Source organism: Lactuca saligna, chromosome 8 (assembly GCF_052625555.1).
Source record: "Lactuca saligna cultivar CGN05327 chromosome 8, ASM5262555v1, whole genome shotgun sequence".
Lineage (NCBI taxonomy): Eukaryota > Viridiplantae > Streptophyta > Magnoliopsida > Asterales > Asteraceae > Lactuca > Lactuca saligna.
The window spans coordinates 173,056,457-173,075,454 of NC_136424.1; the positions used below are offsets into that span (position 1 = coordinate 173,056,457).

General features: G+C 36.1%; 2 pseudogenes; one reads left to right on the forward strand and one right to left on the reverse strand.

The window, feature by feature from the left end:
• The first annotated feature begins 5,672 nt into the window (after nt 1-5,672).
• LOC145008444 (uncharacterized) lies at nt 5,673-7,627 on the forward strand (annotated as a pseudogene).
• Nucleotides 7,628-7,699: 72 nt separating this feature from the next.
• Nucleotides 7,700-9,356, reverse strand: LOC145008448 (uncharacterized; annotated as a pseudogene).
• Between the last annotated feature and the right edge of the window lie 9,642 nt (nt 9,357-18,998).

Sequence of the window (18,998 nt, forward strand, 5' to 3'; positions counted from 1 at the left end):
ATGGAAGTCATGAGGGTACCAAATGCCAAAATAATTGCAAGCAACCCGTTTGTATATAGCCATTGAAATTGGCACTCATCTACTCTTTCATTTTCTATATGGAACTCACTAATAACTCCCTAAAATATCCAACATAAGATCACAGTGAATGAGTTATCTCTCAAAAGGAAAGTCAAAACATTAACAAGTGCATCTGCATGTACCTTAATAGCCTCTTGCATAAAGAACACTGAAATCAATATGCCAAAAAGTTCACCAACAACCCTTGTGAATCTTGTGATGAGTGTGAAAGCATAGATTATAGCAAGAACACACAACATCATCGCAGTCCAGACACAAACCCTAAAAACAAGAAGAATATGTATATTATCATATATGCTTTATAGGAAAGAATAAGATAACACATGATAATTATACTTGAAATATTTCTAGAAGGTTCTATACCATCCAACCCAAGCTAGAAACAATTGCCTCCCTAACATCACAACATTTTAGAACAAAAAACTATAATTTCGTATAGCAATAGAACAAGAGTGATGATGATGAGTTCAGGAAATTGAACCTTTCGATTCGATTTGGAAAGACAGCGACTTCGAAAATTGAACTTGTGTTTGGTTCAAAGCGACATTTGGAGTGGAGATTCTGATATGGAACACCAACAGCATGAGCTTGCAATCTAGTCTGCATAATCAGGCAATACACGAAGTCAATCAATTCTCCTGATCAAATCAGGGAAACCAATACAATTGGCATCAAGATCCACAACCAGAGTATTGTAGAGGTCGAGAATGAAATTGGAACTAACATGTGTAAGGAAAATAATCGAGAAAGAAGGGTACCTTTGCGACATCGAGAGGATTTACTATAACTGCAGATAGAAAAGCGGCTCCAGCGGTGGCGAACGCCCTTTCTGATAAACTCAAATTGAAGTCAGGCGACGAAGACGCTGTCTAATTCGATCGAAATGAAGAAGAATTTTGATTGGGCATATCATCTTCCCATACCGATCATTGTCTCTTGCAAGCGAGACAAGCGATGCCGCCACATCGGACCTGTTATCCAGGCTTCCGGTGTAAAAAATCACGATTTGCTCCCAAATTAAACACAAAATACGTTCATTAGCAGCGATCGGAAAGGGATGAGCCGAGGTCAGAGGTGAGTTGAGGTAGATTCGTTAGTGGTGGAGGCGGATTAGGGTTTACAGAGAAAAGGATAAGGAGAGAGTGAAGGTTGTCGGCTAGTGGCGTGCTTGCCTTGATCGATGTCGATGACCGGGAATGGCAAGTAATGATGGTCGAAGTGTGAGGGAAGAAGTAGGCGGCAGTCAATGTCCAATGTCGGGAGCGGGAAGGAAGGAGTGCCAATAATTAGGGCAAGAGGGAAAGGAAGAAAAAGGGAGGCGAGCTTTTTAATTTTTTAGGATTTCATCCCCCCCCCCCCCCCCCTCCCCGGCTATTAAAGTATGGAACGCGCGTTTCCATTAAAATTTATAAAGCGACATATTCAGACGACACACATTTTATTATAGGCACCATCCGTGTTTTTTTTAGACACTAATTTAACGGCTCGCAAAAATGCGCGTCCAAAATCCTTAAAATTTATAGAGAGATGACATTATTTTTAGGCCACATACTTTTGTGTATCGTAAATCGACGCGTATCATAAATTGCGCGTCGTAAAAGGCTGTTTTTCTAGTAGTGAACACATAAACATAATAAACTTCCTCGGGCTTGCCCCGACATCGGACCGAAGTCCGGTACACATGACACATAACATATAAGCTAATTCTTCATCGGGCTTCCCCGACATCGGAACGAAGTCTGGAACATACAAACAAATACATGCAAGAATCACAAACACATCAAGCATACAACATCCCTCAGACTGAAGTCTGGACTCCCTAGGTTAGCATAACACGTAAAGTTGCTAACTTTACGTGCATGCATGGTGATATGAAGCTAAAACACCAAAACCAAACTAGAATGAAGACCTAATGCATGGAATGGAGACATGGTTGAATAAAGGTGGCAACTTTTAGCTTCTAGAGCTCAAGAGTGCCCAGATCTGAAGTCCTTAGGTCCCCAAAAGCTCACAACTCGGAAATGGTCTTGGAAATGGCCTAAAAATGACAACATGCAACCCTAGAAGAATATCTAAGTGAAAATAAGCCAAGGTATAAGCTTTATACCTCCAAAAGGTCTGAAATGTAACACAAGCTCTGGATCTACTGCTTCTTCTTGAATCACCAAGGGTCTCCTTCCTTCTCGTAGCTTCAAATCATACAAATGGCAAGAAAAAGGTTAAGAACACTCGAGGGTTGATTAGGGTTTCGAGAGTAGGATGTGGAGGTGATGGAGGCTGGGGTGGAGGCCTGATATGATGCTTAAATAGTGGTGCACACCCTAAAGATTAGGGTTTCCTCCTAACGGACCTACTCGTTGAGTCAAGAATTTTGACTTGTCGAGTAGACCACTTAAATCCTGCGTCCAAACTGGCATCTACTCGACGAGTTAGGGCTACCAACTTGTCGAGTAGCTCTTACAAAATAAATACTTAAATAAATTAAATGCGTACTAGGAACGGGACGTTACAAAAAGTCAAAATTTCTTCCCATTTTCCATTCGATTCATACTAAAAATCTTGTGCACAAAATTACAGAATGGAGCATGATTTTTGATCCATTTGCTTCTTTTTCTTCTTTTGCTTTGGTGGCTGAAGAACCACTTTAATGGCTGCATAAAAAACCGCCTTCACGTTCTGCAATAACCATATACATGCAAAAAAGATGTAAATGCCCTTGCATCCACTTCATTGAAAACAGTTTCATTGGTGTCTCATAAAAAATGCAACTTCTTTCATGTTTAGATGTCACATGGAAAAAATTGCAACTTTAATTTTGGTATTTGCCTCACAAATATTATAACAACTTTTATGTTCCAAACTCTTAAGGTGGATCACAAAATTGCCCTAGTGTTTTTAAGGATATTTAGACCTTTGACTAATAGTCAAACATTGGAATTTCATGGGAAAAATATACATACAAAATGAGCATAAGTATAACGTATCACCTGCTGTGTTTTTGAACTACACTTGATATAAGCAACCACACTTGATGTAAGTAGGGGCACTAATTAGCTTCTTCAGCTCCTATCATTATTAAAAAATATTAAAAAGTATTCGAGGTACTGCATTAAGATGGATAGTTTTGTAAAACATATTCATGAGTAAGGAGGCCCTCTTTCTTAAACATTATTTATCATGCGATATATCTCAAGGGTTATTTTGTCATTTAAGAGAAATTAAACTTTTTCAAAAGAAATTACATAATTGGTTATGAAGTCAACTTAATGCCCATAAGATTATTATATTTCAGAGTTATAGGCATTAACCATCGACTAATTATTATAATAATCATAAAGAACATAATAATTCAGTGACTAAAATGAGAAGTGTAATACCTTGAAAACTGTTTTTCCTTATTAATATGTGAAACTATAAAGCATGTAAGGGGCTCACTTGGATGTTACTTCTTTCTTTTCAACTTAATAGAGACAGTTTTAGCTGGGTAAGCTATATATGAGTGTTTCTTTTGCGACTTAACGCAGAAAGTCATAGAAATGAGACTTTACATCAAGTCCTAACCTTTTTAGAGATTTGCCCTCATTTATTTTTTCTTTATATTTCCCTGAGTGCTCTCAAATATTTTTTTTAAACATCATTTTAAATGGGAGTAGTTTGTATTTGTACCTGAGCTGTAGTTATTTGAACCACACCAGGATGGTCACTCAAAAACTGTTTATCATGTCTTGAAGATCTACAAAAGATATAAACATTTAGTCAGTGTTGGAGGGTATTTTGGTCAGTGGCGGAGCCAGGACCAAAGTAAAGGGGTCTCCCAATTTTTTTTAGGGTAACCTAATTTTTTTCCCGAGACTCGGGTTTTCCGGGTTCGGTTTCGGTTTTAAACCCAAATCTTAACCGAATCCTTAGCTAACCTCAAGCCTTCTTATATAAACATGAAGTTGAAGTATATTTTGATACTTGAATCGATGTGGGACTCAAAGTAGATATCAAATAAAGCATGAGCATAACAGATTTATGTAATAGAAAAAAATGGTTGAGTTTACATGTGTTTAGCGATGTGGGATAGAATAGCTGGGAAAATAAAACAAAAATAAACAAAGAATATGTAAGAAGCAAGAATAGAACTTAAGACCTTTGCTTGAATAAGCCAACACCTTAACCAACAGACCAATTGTTTGTTTGTGTTTATAAGTGGAGGGATGCATATATATACATTATACCGATTTTTTTTAGGGATGCGTAAACAAAAATTACACTACCGAAAAAAATTTGAGGGGTATCCCGGGATCCCCTTGGATCCGCCCCTAATTTTGGTCATTTGAGGTCGTGACTTGTCTACATTGACTGATGACTTGTAATTTTGCTTTTTTATAAGAATTGCAAAAATTCGATTTTTAGGATGCTCAAATTGAAAAACATCCCACTTTGGCAACCATTCTTCATCACAAAAATAAATATTCGAGGGTATTTTGGTCATTTGATTGTTGGTTTAATACAAACTCGTAGAAAGAAAATGATAGTAATTGCAAATATTCATTTTGTAGTGAATGAAGGTTGAAAAGAATCTAACCAAGCTTTGTTCCAACAAGGATGATTGGAACACCTGGTGGTGCCTCAATTCAAGAATCCACTGAAAATTTCAACAAAAATCCAACAAATCCCATTAATTATTTTACTTATATTTTCCAAAATTAATTTGATGAATACGCACAACTTAGTAAAAATATATTTCAAATAAGTTAGTTGTAAATGTTAGAAACTTAGAATAGTATTAATTTGATTAAGAGAATATTTTATTAACGAAATGATACACCGAATATACTCTTGATAATAAAAGGGTTAAAGTTGCTTTGTATTTAGAGAATATTGCTATAAGTTGATAGATTCTTCAAAGTACAATATAAAAATAAGAAGAAAATAAAAGAGAGATGTTGTAATAAATGGAATCTATGGAAGTATATTACTATTTCTTGTATTTAAATTTTAAAAATAAAAGCAATATCATGAGTAAATTACAAAAATGGTTCCCGTGCTTTCTCATATTTCTGTGTTTCGTCCACACGTGTAATTTTTTCCAACTTTGGTCCTTATTTCTAGGTTTCATATCGGTTTTGGTCCCTGGAACCTTGAAATAAGAACCAAAATCAATATAAAACATTAAAATAAGGACCAATATCGATATGAGACCTTAGAATGAAGACCAACATTGAAAAAAAAATTACAACTTTGGACTAAACATGGTAAATATTAAAAAACACATGGACCATTTCTGTAATTTACTCCAATCCAATATCAATACATATATAATCACCTTTTTGGAGACATTCTCATAGTTGGCCTTGCTAATGAGGGAAAATGCAAGTATGAAGACATCAGCACCAAGATAACTCAAAGGTCTCAATATAGTATAATCTTCTTGACCTTTTTTTTTTAGACAAAATTGCAAAAATGGTCCCTGTGGTATGCATTTTTTTGGGGTTTCAGTCCAAACCTCGACTTTTTTGGATTCATAGTCCTTTTGGCCTAGTTTGTACGTAGAATCGGTCCTCCGACTTAACTTCCGTTAAGTTATTGCTGTTAACCCTCTCATGTGCATCTCACAGGAGGGTATATTTGTCTTTTCACATATAAAGGACCATTTTTGCAACTGAAAAAAATATATCCCTCTTTTAATTCAGGTATCAATCCAGAAAGGTTGTTGTTTGATAAATGACAAAATTGCAAAAATGGTCCCTGTGGTATGCATTTTTTTGGGGTTTCAGTCCAAACCTCGACTTTTTTTTATTCATGGTCCTTTTGGCCTAGTTTGTATGTAGAAATGGTCCCCCGACTTAACTTCCGTTAAGTTATTGCTGTTAACCCCCTCATGTGATCTCACATGAGGGTATATTTGTCTTTTCACATATAAAAGACCATTTTTTTTCAGTTGCAAAAATAGAGTACTTAGATATGTCTGCAAACAATTTCTCATCTGGGTTTCTTTCATTTCGTGATTGCTCGAGTTTAGAGTATCTAGATTTATCATCCAACAAGTTTTCCGGAGACATATCTGGTTCTTTATCGTCTTGCAAGCATCTCAGCTTCCTTAATCTCACCCAGAATCAGTTCGCCGGCGAGATACCATCTTTTCCGGTGGACAGGAGCCTCCAGTTTCTGTATCTAGCCACCAATCATTTCCAAGGTAGGGTTCCTCCACACCTCCTCAATCTATGCCCAATGCTCGTTGAACTGAATGTTTCCGGTAACAACCTTTCCGGCGTTGTTCCCGACGGCTTAAAATCATGTTCTTCGCTTCAACTACTTTATTTCTCCCGAAATAATTTCTCCGGTGAGCTACCCATTGAAACCCTTTTGGAAATTAGTAACTTGAAGACATTGGTGTTATCTTTCAATGATTTCATCGGTTTCTTGCCGGAATCTTTCTAAAAAATGACCAATTTGGAGACTTTAGATTTGAGTTCCAACAAAATCTCCGGTGGAATCCCTTCTAGATTATGTCATGGTACAACTACAAGCTTAAAGGAGTTGTACCTTCAAAACAATTGGTTCACGAGTCCAATACCTTCAACTCTCAGCAACTGTTCTCAACTGGTTTCTCTTGACCTGAGCTTCAATTTTCTCACCGGAGAAATCCCTTCAAGTTCCAGGTACTTATCGAAGCTTCAAGATTTGATTATCTGGTTCAACGAATTGGAAGGTGAAATCCCACAAAAACTCATGTACATTCAACCTCTCCAGAATATCATTCTTGATTTCAATTATTTAATTGGGTCAATCCCACCGACATTGAGTAACTGCACCAATCTTAACTGGATTTCTCTTTCAAACAATAAATTATCTGGCAAGATTCCGGCGTCCCTTGGTAGTTTATCAAATCTAGCCATTCTAAAGCTCGGGAACAACTCCTTCTCAGGCAACATTTCGTCAGAACTTGGAGATTGTAAGAGCTTAATTTGGTTAGATCTCAACACCAATGAATTATCCGGGACAATCCCACCTGATTTGTTCAAACAATCCGGCCAAATTGCTGATGCTTATCTCACCGGAAAACCATATGTTTACATAAAGAACGATGGGAGCAGCCAATGCCATGGTGCCGGAAATTAACTGGAAATTTGGTGGGATTCGAGAAGACGATCTGGGTAGGATGTCAAAGCGACATCCATATAATTTCACTAGGGTTTACAAAGGAATCACCGAGCCAACATTTAACCATAATGGATCGATGATGTTTCTTGATCTTTCCCATAATAATCTTCATGGCAACATCCCCATGGAGCTCGGGGCAATGTTCTATCTATTCATACTGAATTTAGGTCATAACAATCTCATCGGTTCAATCCCTCAAGCACTCGGGAGTTTAAAAAACGTTGCAATCCTTGATTTATCATATAATTATCTCAACGGATCAATCCCGAATTCGTTAACCAGTCTCACATTGCTCGATGAGGTCGATTTATCAAGACAAAATTGCAAAAATGGTCCCTGTGGTATGCATTTTTTTGGGGTTTCAGTCCAAACCTCGACTTTTTTGGATTCATAGTCTTTTGGCCTAGTTTGTACGTAGAATCGGTCCTCCGACTTAACTTCCGTTAAGTTATTGCTGTTAACCCTCTCATGTGCATCTCACATGAGGGTATATTTGTCTTTTCACATATAAAGCACCATTTTTGCAACTGAAAAAAATATATCCCTCTTTTAATTCGGGTATCAATCCAGAAAGGTTGTTGTTTGATAAATCGACCTCATCGAGCAATGTGAGAGTGGTTAACGAATTCGGGATTGATCCGTTGAGATAATTATATGATAAATCAAGGATCGCAACGTTTTTTAAACTCCCGAGTGCTTGAGGGATTGAACCGATGAGATTGTTATGACCTAAATTCAGTATGAATAGATAGAACATTGCCCCGAGCTCCATGGGGATGTTGCCATGAAGATTATTATGGGAAAGATCAAGAAACATCATCGATCCATTATGGTTAAATGTTGGCTCGGTGATTCCTTTGTAAACCCTAGTGAAATTATATGGATGTCGCTTTGACATCCTACCCAGATCGTCTTCTCGAATCCCACCAAATTTCCAGTTAATTTCCGGCACCATGGCATTGGCTGCTCCCATCGTTCTTTATGTAAACATATGGTTTTCCGGTGAGATAAGCATCAGCAATTTGGCCGGATTGTTTGAACAAATCAGGTGGGATTGTCCCGGATAATTCATTGGTGTTGAGATCTAACCAAATTAAGCTCTTACAATCGCCAAGTTCTGACGAAATGTTGCCTGAGAAGGAGTTGTTCCCGAGCTTTAGAATGGCTAGATTTGATAAACTACCAAGGGACGCCGGAATCTTGCCAGATAATTTATTGTTTGAAAGAGAAATCCATTTGAGATTGGTGCAGTTGCTCAATGTCGGTGGGATTGACCCAATTAAATAATTGACATCAAGAATGAGATTCTAGAGAGGTTGAATGTACATGAGTTCTTGTGGGATTTCACCTTCCAATTCGTTGAACCAGATAATCAAATCTTGAAGCTTCGATAAGTACCTGAAACTTGAAGGGATTTCTCCGGTGAGAAAATTGAAGCTCAGGTCAAGAGAAACCAGTTGAGAACAGTTGCTGAGAGTTGAAGGTATTGGACTCGTGAACCAATTGTTTTGAAGGTACAACTCCTTTAAGCTTGTAGTTGTACCTTGACATAATCTAGAAGGGATTCCGCCGGAGATTTTGTTGGAACTCAAATCTAAAGTCTCCAAATTGGTCATTTTTGAGAAAGATTCCGGCAAGAAACCGATGAAATCATTGAAAGATAACACCAATGTCTTCAAGTTACTAATTTCCAAAAGGGTTTCAATGGGTAGCTCACCGGAGAAATTATTTCGGGAGAAATCAAGTAGTTGAAGCGAAGAACATGATTTTAAGCCGTCGGGAACGGCACCGGAAAGGTTGTTACCGGAAACATTCAGTTCAACGAGCATTGGGCATAGATTGAGGAGGTGTGGAGGAACCCTACCTTGGAAATGATTGGTGGCTAGATACAGAAACTGGAGGCTCCTGTCCACCGGAAAAGATGGTATCTCGCCGGCGAACTGATTCTGAGTGAGATTAAGGAAGCTGAGATGCTTGCAAGACGATAAAGAACCAGATATGTCACCAGAAAACTTGTTGGATGATAAATCTAGATACTCTAAACTCGAGCAATCACGAAATGAAAGAAACCCAGATGAGACATTGTTTGCAGACATATCTAAGTACTCTATTTTTGCAACTGAAAAAAATGGTCTTTTATATGTGAAAAGACAAATATACCCTCATGTGAGATCACATGAGGAGGTTAACAGCAATAACTTAACGAAAGTTAAGTCGGGGGACCATTTCTACATATAAACTAGGCCAAAAGGACCATGAATAAAAAAAATCAAGGTTTGGACTGAAACCCCAAAAGAATGCATACCACAGGGACCATTTTTGCAATTTTATCTTTTTTTTAATTAAAAGTAACATACTTTTAGCAAAAAAAAAAAAAAGGATAATCATATAATCGATTAGGGTATGAACCTCAGTATCCCACAATCCAAGATTTATAGTGCTCCCATCTACCACAACATTTGCACTAAAATTGTCAAAAAAACCGTTGGTACGTAATCCTGTTATTGTCATAAATAAATGAAGAAAGTCAACATCATGTCAAAATCATACATGAAATTTTTGTAATTGGTAAAAAAAAACAGATCTTCTACAAATTTTGATTATATGCAAGAAACACTTATTTCATTTATAATACACAGATAAATGAAAGTATATTACTATATCTTGCATTTTGCCATTTTTTCACATTAATTAACAATATATGATTCTTAAATGCAAAGGAGTGTTCATATTACTTTATCGCTTTATGTCACTTATCATTTTCGGTGTGAAAAGTAAATAATTTTTTCATTCCTGATTGTATTTGATGCAAGACAAAATATAGAAAGAATCCACATGATGGTGAAAGAAAGAGAAAGAGATAAATAGTTAGAATCTAAAAAGAAGATACACACATTAGTTTTAATAAAAGTCCATATGTTGCCCTTGTTTCCTTCACCACAAAAAAATTTCATTGATGATGATGGATTTGGGGGGCCACCAACCAACTATATGATTTATCTATACACATCACCCACCACCCAACTAATTAATAAAAGATTCTTTAAAAAAGTAAATAATAAATCAAGAATCTGTATGCACAGTGATTGTTGTGACTTGAAGAATCATTTAATCAGATACTCAGATCATTAAGAGTATGGGTAGTTAGGTAATTTTATGTTTAATTCAATAATCAGTTTTCTTTAAGCAACTCCTTATCCACTTCTCCAAAATAATTTATTGTGACCCTAAATAATATATATATATATATATATATATATATATATATATATATATATATATATATATATATATATATATATATATATATATATATTAGACCGTTTTCATAAAACACTCAAAATTGATTATTGAGACTTCAAATAGCTAAACTAAGCTGATAAAAAAAAAATGTGTTGTGTTTTTCTATATTTTGATCTTGTTCAAAACCGATTACCCGGGGAATAAAACTTAACTCTAAGAAAGTCTATAATGTTTAATCACTATAGACAATAATTAAGTGACTAAATCGATAAATTATTGTAAATAGATTACATTTTCTCTGCATTTTTCCCTTTTAGTTCATTAAGAGATAACTTTCTAGGTGATGTTTAAAAGTTTGAGAAAAAAAATGGCAAAAAAGGGAAAAAGTAAAAAGTTTACGACCTAATTGGAAAGCCTAATTTTCATGACTTTGTCTATTAAGTCATTATTTTTAAAAAGAAACACTCATATATGTATATATATGGCTTAATGGATTAAGTATTGTCCCCATTAGCTTATTAAGAGATAACTTTGTAGGGAGGACAGGTGGCCACTTCCCCATTCGCTTATTAAGACAAAGGGTAATAGGTGTCTATCCCCATACATCTTAATTTTATCCCTATTTATTGTGCATTTACACACCCAAAACGTAGGTGCATCTTAACATACCACAACAATTCAATTCTCAAAAATAAATAATTACAAAGCTAAATTCAAAAGATATCCTATAGAATTATAGCATAAAATGTTCAAGAATCAAAAAGGAATCTTTCTTTCACACAATTAAAAAAAAAAAATAATAACAACACAAAACAAAACAAAACAAAAAACATACACAATCATGTCTTCTATCAAAGAAATAGCTCCAGAAGGAAATAAGAAAGACAATTTATGAGAGAAAAAAAACAGTAATGTTTTTTCAGAAAAAAAAAAAAAAAACTTCCTCGCAAGTGAAATGTCCATACAAATTAGAAAATTGAAATGGAAAAAAGTTTCCATAACTAAAAATCCCATCGCTTTGAATCGTTCCGTTCAAATTGAATCAAAATTAGGTCAGAACATCATGAATACGTCAATTTAGGGTAAAATTAGCTTCTTCAAAATGAGAACAATTAAAACTATTGAAAAAATGAAATCGAGATGAAGCTGAATTGACTTTACAGTGGGGAAAGTGTTGCTGGTGTAAGAAATAAAATTAAGCATACAGGTCTTCAATACTCAATATATACAAACTCTAGATATCATCGTATCCAGAGCAACTTCACTATAGCATATCCTTATATTGATTGCTCTTTTCCTCAAATACAAAATCGGACTCAACTGCATTAATTTGCTCTACTTTTTGCAGATGACCATCTTCAACTTCCAAGCATATATACTGCTAGAACTAGGCCACTCAAAATCTAACAAACTGAAGTTCCAATTCGATTACCTTTTTCTTGTTGGAGGTGGATTCTATGCTTTAGCCTTCAAATGTTGTAAATAATCAATATATACATATACATGATTGTCATGTGTCAACACAGGATCAATGGAATTCAATATTCTCATCAACTAGCTTATTTTGCTTTTGCTTGTTCCTTGACAACCTATACATTTTTATGATTATTTTCTTTTGATATTCTAACATATAGCATAATCAAAGTATTGTTAACTACAAGAATCATCTATATAACTCATATCACTCATTTGTAAACTCATTTTCACTTCAATTTGGATGCCTAGGTCAAATTAATATCCCTGACGTTTGATTTCATTTTAATGCAGTTAAATGGTTTAGATAGCATCACCACAACATAAAGATATTTAGGGCTATGTTTGGCAGACTAGCTAATGACTGCAAAGCTAGCTGCTAGCTGATAAAAAATAACGTTTAGTAAAATCTAGCTGATAAGCTAGCTGAAATGTATAAAATGACATAAAAGGACACTTAGAAGAATACGTTTTTGTAATTAATTAAGGGTATATTTGGAAAATTTTTAAAAAGCTCTTGAAAAGCTAGTCAAATTAGCTTTTTAAAAAGTTAGCTTATAAGCTAGCTTATCAGCTACTCTTTGGTTTGCGAAACATAACAATTTTAAAAAGCTCGAAAAATAAGCTAGCTGTAGCGCGCCAAACACAACCTTAATCATAACATATAAGATTAGGGTTGTAAACGAACCAAACGAACACAAACAATGTCTTGTTCATGTTCGTTTGTTTAAGTTAGCTGAACAAGAAACAAATACGAACGGATAAACGAACGAGATTTTATTGTTCATGTTCGTTCGTTTATGTTCGTGAACATGCTAAACGAACAAAGATAAAAAAAAACACACAATTAAACATATATGAACATAAACGAACATATAATATAGCAATATAATAAAAAACTGAATATAAATTAATATAAATAAACTTAAACGAACGAACGTAAATGAACATTATAAACGAACGTTCACGAACATAAATGAACGAACGAGATCATTGTTCATGTTCGTTCATTTAACTTAACGAACAATAATTTTTGTTCATGTTTGTTCATTTATTAAATAATTAAATAAACGAGCATAAACGAACTTCCCGCCGAACAGTTCACGAACGGTTCGCCGAACGTTTAGTTCGTTTACAGCCCTATATAAAATGATTTAAACCACTTATTTCTCGTATAAAAACACAAGCACAAAAAGCTAACTTTATTCCAATCAACGATTTCAAGAGGGTAATAATTATTACCTTGTCGGCTGTTATATAACGATCAACTACGATTAAGGAAATAATTAGTAGTCTTCAAGAATTGTATAGTCTTCCTCAAAAATAGCAGCCCCAAAAATCATTTTTAAGTCTGAAATAAGAACTTATTTGAAATTAAAAAAAAATGAATAAATGTGGCCCAAAATGTTTATATTTTTTGTTCCATCTTTTCTCGGCCCAAACGGAGACAAGGAAAAGTTGCCCAGACCACCCCACGTGAATGTTAATGGCTTCCTTCATTTTCTTACCATCTTAATACCCATTTTACCACTTAGAGATATCCTTGATATTCCCATCAATTTCATTACTATTTTTATTGGCTATTCATTTAAAGTATGATCTAATTATCATTATATCATGGCATAAAAATTGAAATGCATTATAACTATTAAAATGTTAACATTTATATATAGATTAGTTATTTTATAAAATGTATATTGAACGATATTTAACTCCATGTTAAAAGTATGCAACCTTAAAATATATTGAAAAAATTTGCAAATCTTTTAACCTAAAAAATATATTATGCAAGGTTATGTTTAAAATATATTACTGCTATATTTTCCAACAATGTGAAAATACAAAAGTTGCACACACTTTAACATTCTACATTTATATAGCTAAACCAAGTGTTCAATATTACGCAAAACATATTTCTTAGTTTATACTAAAGTTTACATCTTGTCGATTCTATTACTTCACCACACAACATTACTATTACGTTAACCACTTTCTACTTTTCAAGTACAACATACTTACCTTTCTCTTGGAAAAGGCTACAATTAGGATGCTACATAAGCCTCAACAATGAAATATTGGGTAGCTTTTAAAAGTCCTTAAATATTGGGGTGTCATAAATCTAATAATATTGTCCTAAGATGCATAGTTGATTGATTGGTCCATAAGTTTTTCAGTTTTCTGTTTTGAACATTGAATGGTTGTGACTTGTGGTCAAGGAAACATGTTTCATGTCTTTGACATATAACAAATATATCATATAAAATAATCCTCAGGCAAAGAAAGATGAAACCCGAATAAAGTTTACGTTTCAAGTTGATGATCAAAATGCTCGAAACTTTTGGAGCAAAGCAACCTGGGAAAAAAAAGCCAAACTAATATGAAGCTGGAAATAATTAATAAATTGACTCTAAACTGAGTTACTAACTCTTAAAAGAGCTCCCTTTGAACAAAAAACAAGTTTAAAATTTTAGGACAGTCAAAATGGAATAAAGTTTGCTTAGTCAGTTGCACCATTAATTTTGTGAGGGATACCAAATGAGGAGTTGAAGAAAAGCAAATAGTATTACTTTTGTGTAGTATTGTTTCGTTGGGACTTTACACTTCAATAAAAAAACCCATCTCTTGAGTTCTGATTTTATTATAAATTTTCTACTCTCACACATTATTTCAAATTCCCTGATGAAAACTCCCATTATAGACAAGAACCAAAAGCCACCCTTTAATAGTCACTCAAAAACTGTTTATCATCTCAAAGATCTACAAAAGATAAACATTTAGTGTCATCTACATTCATGAATCTCACGTAGAGTTGTAGGGTATTTTGGGCATTTGAGTTCTTGTTTTGTCTACATTCACTTGCAAACTCCCTCTTAAATTAATTACAAAAATATTAATTTTTAGGATGCCACGAGGTAATTGAAAAGATGGTACAGATTGGATGTAATTGTAACAGAAAATAGGGCAAAAGTGACTGGATGATTGTATTCTCAATGAACTGAATGATTACAGACTCCAGCCTTTGGCTTTCAAGAGGCCAATTCTCTCCATACTGATCTCTCACAGAATACAAAACCCGATAACTTACCTAAGAGACTCAACCTTCTATTTATACCAGTCACTAAGCAACTTTACTGACAAAGACAGAATTACCCTTGACAGACTCTGTTGACTGGAATGAAAAAATCACAAGCTGTACACAACAACTTTAGTGAGCAAAGAACAGAGGAAGAGAGATTGACTCAAAGGTTATCTGCATTCATTCAACTGAAAAACAAAGCAAAGGGAAGTTGCCACATATTGCTTACGATTACACAGGAAACAACTGAAAAAGGAAACTGCCCACTAAGACACTACCACTACTATATGACTGAGTCAAACTTTAAATTAACAAAGCTAGAAAATAAACATGCAGAAACCAAACAGAACTAAAGGAAATCACGTGTCAAGCATGATACCACGTGAGGTGTTGCATCTTCAATATTCCCTCTCAACACCTGCTTCAACAATGCCCAAAGAGTTGCAGAAGTCCACAAGTTTGTGATGTTGGTGATCAAGTAATACAGCAATAACAAGAAAAGCTTAACAGGGGTAAAACTGGAATAAAATGGCAGCCGAAGTTTTCTCTTGAATGAAGATTACTAGCAGCCTAATGATTACACTGCTATACAAAATGAAATTTCGACTAATTATGATTTGCTGAACTACAACTAATAAATAGTGCTAATTAACAGAAAAAGAGAAAAAAATAGCAACGTCCCTATTCTAACGTTCCAGTCACCCACGTGCTCTTGCCCTCCTGTAAACCTGGTCAAACATTGATAACATTTCTCCCCCTCAATGTTGACTCTCTTCTGCTTCAGGTCTTCCACACCGATGAGTGCTCTCATCTCAACAAACTTTACACGAGGCATTGCCTTGGTCAACACATCAGCCTTTTGTTGATCACCAGTTACATGTTCTACATGGATCTGTTCTTTTTCAACACACATACGGATGAAGTGATACTTGGTGTCTATATGCTTACTCCTCCCATGGAAGACTGGATTTTTTATGAGGGCAATGGTGGATTGATTATCGATGAACAACTTCACCTTTTGAGCTTTCATTCCAACCAGGTCACTGAACAAGTTTCTTAACCAAAGTCCTTGACAGGCAGCTGCAGTTGCAGCCATGTACTCTGCCTCACACGAACTTAAGGCCACAGTTTTCTGTTTTTGTGAGGTCCATGTGATCAGATTCCCTGAGTAATAGTAGGCCACTCCTGTGGTTCCTCTTCCATCCTCACTATCATTGCTACAGCTGCTGTCACTATAGCCAATGAGCTTGCTATCACCGCCCTTGCGATACATTAACCCATGTTCAGTTGTTCCTTTCACATATCTGAGGATGTGTTTTATAGCTGCATAGTGACTTTGCTTAGGATCTTGCATAAACTGGCTCACGACTCCAATACTATAGCTTATGTCAGTTCTTGTGTGAACCAAGTACCTTAAGCTCCCAACCAGCCTCCTGTAAAGAGTTGCATTTACAGGTTCTCCCTTTTCATCTTTTGTCAATTGTAGTTTGGGCTCCATTGGGTACTGTGAGCTGTTGCAATCTTCCATACCTACTACTTTTAGTATCTTTTCTGCATATCCCTTTTGTGAGAGCTTTATTCCTTCTTTACTTTGAGTCACTTTTATTCCCAGGTAATAGGATAGCAATCCCAGTTCACTCATGTCAAACATCTGTTTCATCTTTCTCTTGAACTCCAGAATTACCTTCTCACTTGAGCTAGTGACTATAAGATCATCCACATAGACACCAACTATGAGAGTCAGGTTGGGTTTGTGTACCTTATAGACAACTTGTTCTTGAGTGATTGGTCTAACTTCACATTCCAAGCTCTTGGTGCCTGTCGCAAACCGTACAGTGCCTTATGGAGTCGATATACCATATTTTCTTTCCCTTTGACCGAAAACCTAGTTGGTTGACATACGCATACTTCTTCCTTTAGGTCTCCGTGTAAGAACGCAGACTTGACATGCAGGTGGTGCACAAACCAGTTTTCTTTCGTTGCTAACGCCAAAATCAACCTTATAGTCTCCAAGCGGGCCACTGGTGTGAAAACTTCCTCGAAGTCAATCCCTTTTTCTTGGACGTAACCTTTAGCGACCAGTTGTGCCTTTTGTTTGACCATGTTACCAGCAACGTCCCTCTTTAATTTGAACACCCATTTTAACCCTATTGCCTTATGATTTAGGGGCAATTTGGTCAAAGTCCAAGTGTTATTTCGTTCAACTGATTGCAATTCCGACTCCATAGCTCGCTTCCAATCCTTTTCTGTTGATGCTTCTTCATACGACGTGGGTTCATTATCGACTAGAAATAACTCTTGATTACTTTCATATATATCACGTATCTCTTCCTCCTTAATTATTGTCGTATTTTCATACACATCGTTGATCAAACGAAATCCTCTTGCTGGTGTGTCATCATACGAGGCTATGGACCCACCGCTTTCTTGAATTGTCGATGTTCGACTGGGAGGTGCTGATCGCGAGCTGATTTCAAGGGATTGTATCGGGTTTTCTGGTTGTGAGCTATCGTAGAAGTTGTTTAACGGTGTCAGGGGTTCTTCAATGGCTTCATCCGTTGACTCTAGGTCTTGGGATGGTTGAGTTTGGGCTGACACATTGACCACATAATTGGTCCAGTAAGGTGTGGTAAAAAGCTCCCCCGTAAGTTCTTTCTTCCAGGCCCACTTCCTTGCTTCGTCGAATACCACATCCCTTGAGACTACAATACGCCGATTAGTGGGGTCGTACATACGATACCCCTTCATCCCTTCCTTCGTTCCAAGATACACCGTGGCTATACTTCTATCACTCAATTTGTTCAGTCCTCGCAGCTTTTTCACATATCCTACACATCCGAAAATCTTCAAATGTGCAATTGAGGGCTTTGATTTCTTCCAGGTTTCATATGGTGTTACATCCTTGAGCACTTTTGTGCTCATTCTATTCAGCAAGTACACGGAATGCCTCACCGCCTCACCCCATAATTGATCTGGTACATTCATCGCCTTGAGTAGCGCTCTTGTCATCTCTAGGACTCTCCTATTACACCGTTCCACCACCCCATTTTGCTGTGGGGTGTGCGGTGTTGTCAATTGACACTTGATACCTATCTGTTCACAGAAAGCGTGGAATTGGTTTGAGTTGAATTCACCTCTACGGTCAGTTCTCAACATTTTGACTTTATGGCAACTTTCCTTCTCAACCTGTAATTTGAACTTCTGAAACATATCAAATGCTTCATCTTTGTTCTTGATCAGGTACACACACATGTAACGTGAGTAGTCATCCACGATTAAGAGGATGTATTGATTCCCCTCTTTGGTCGCTGGTGTAATGGATCCGCATAAATCCACGTGTAGCAACTGAAGTGGGTCCTTAGCTCTCCACTAGGCCTCTTGTGAAAAACTTTGTCTTGATTGCTTGGATATCACACATCCCTCACATACTTTGGATGGGTGAGCAACCCGAGGCATACCTATCACCATTTCTTTACGTGCCATCTCTTCCAGTGTTCTGAAGTTCGTGTGACCCATACGTGCATGCCACCGCCATGAGTCATCATCTATTCTCATGCTTAAACATACGGTTCTTCCAGGTGTGAGCTTTATCTTATAAATCCTGTTTTTCGACCTTTGTACTTTCATAATCAGGCTCCCTTCTTCATCATACATGCATAAGAATTGCCTCTTCATACCTATATCATAGCCTTCTTCTGTCATTTGACCCAAGCTTATGATGTTGCTGTGAAGGGCTGGTATGTAATACACCTCTGGAATGATGAATTGATCACCATTCTTACAGTCAAATAACAATGTGCCATTTCCTTTTATTGGGACCTTGGACCCATCTCCAAACCGTACTTGTCCTGTTACAGTTTCATCTAGCTCTGCAAATAAGGATTTGGAGCCTGTCATGTGATTACTAGCTCCATTGTCTAGATACCATACATTCTCTTCACTTTCTTTCAACTAACTTGGATACACTTTTTCT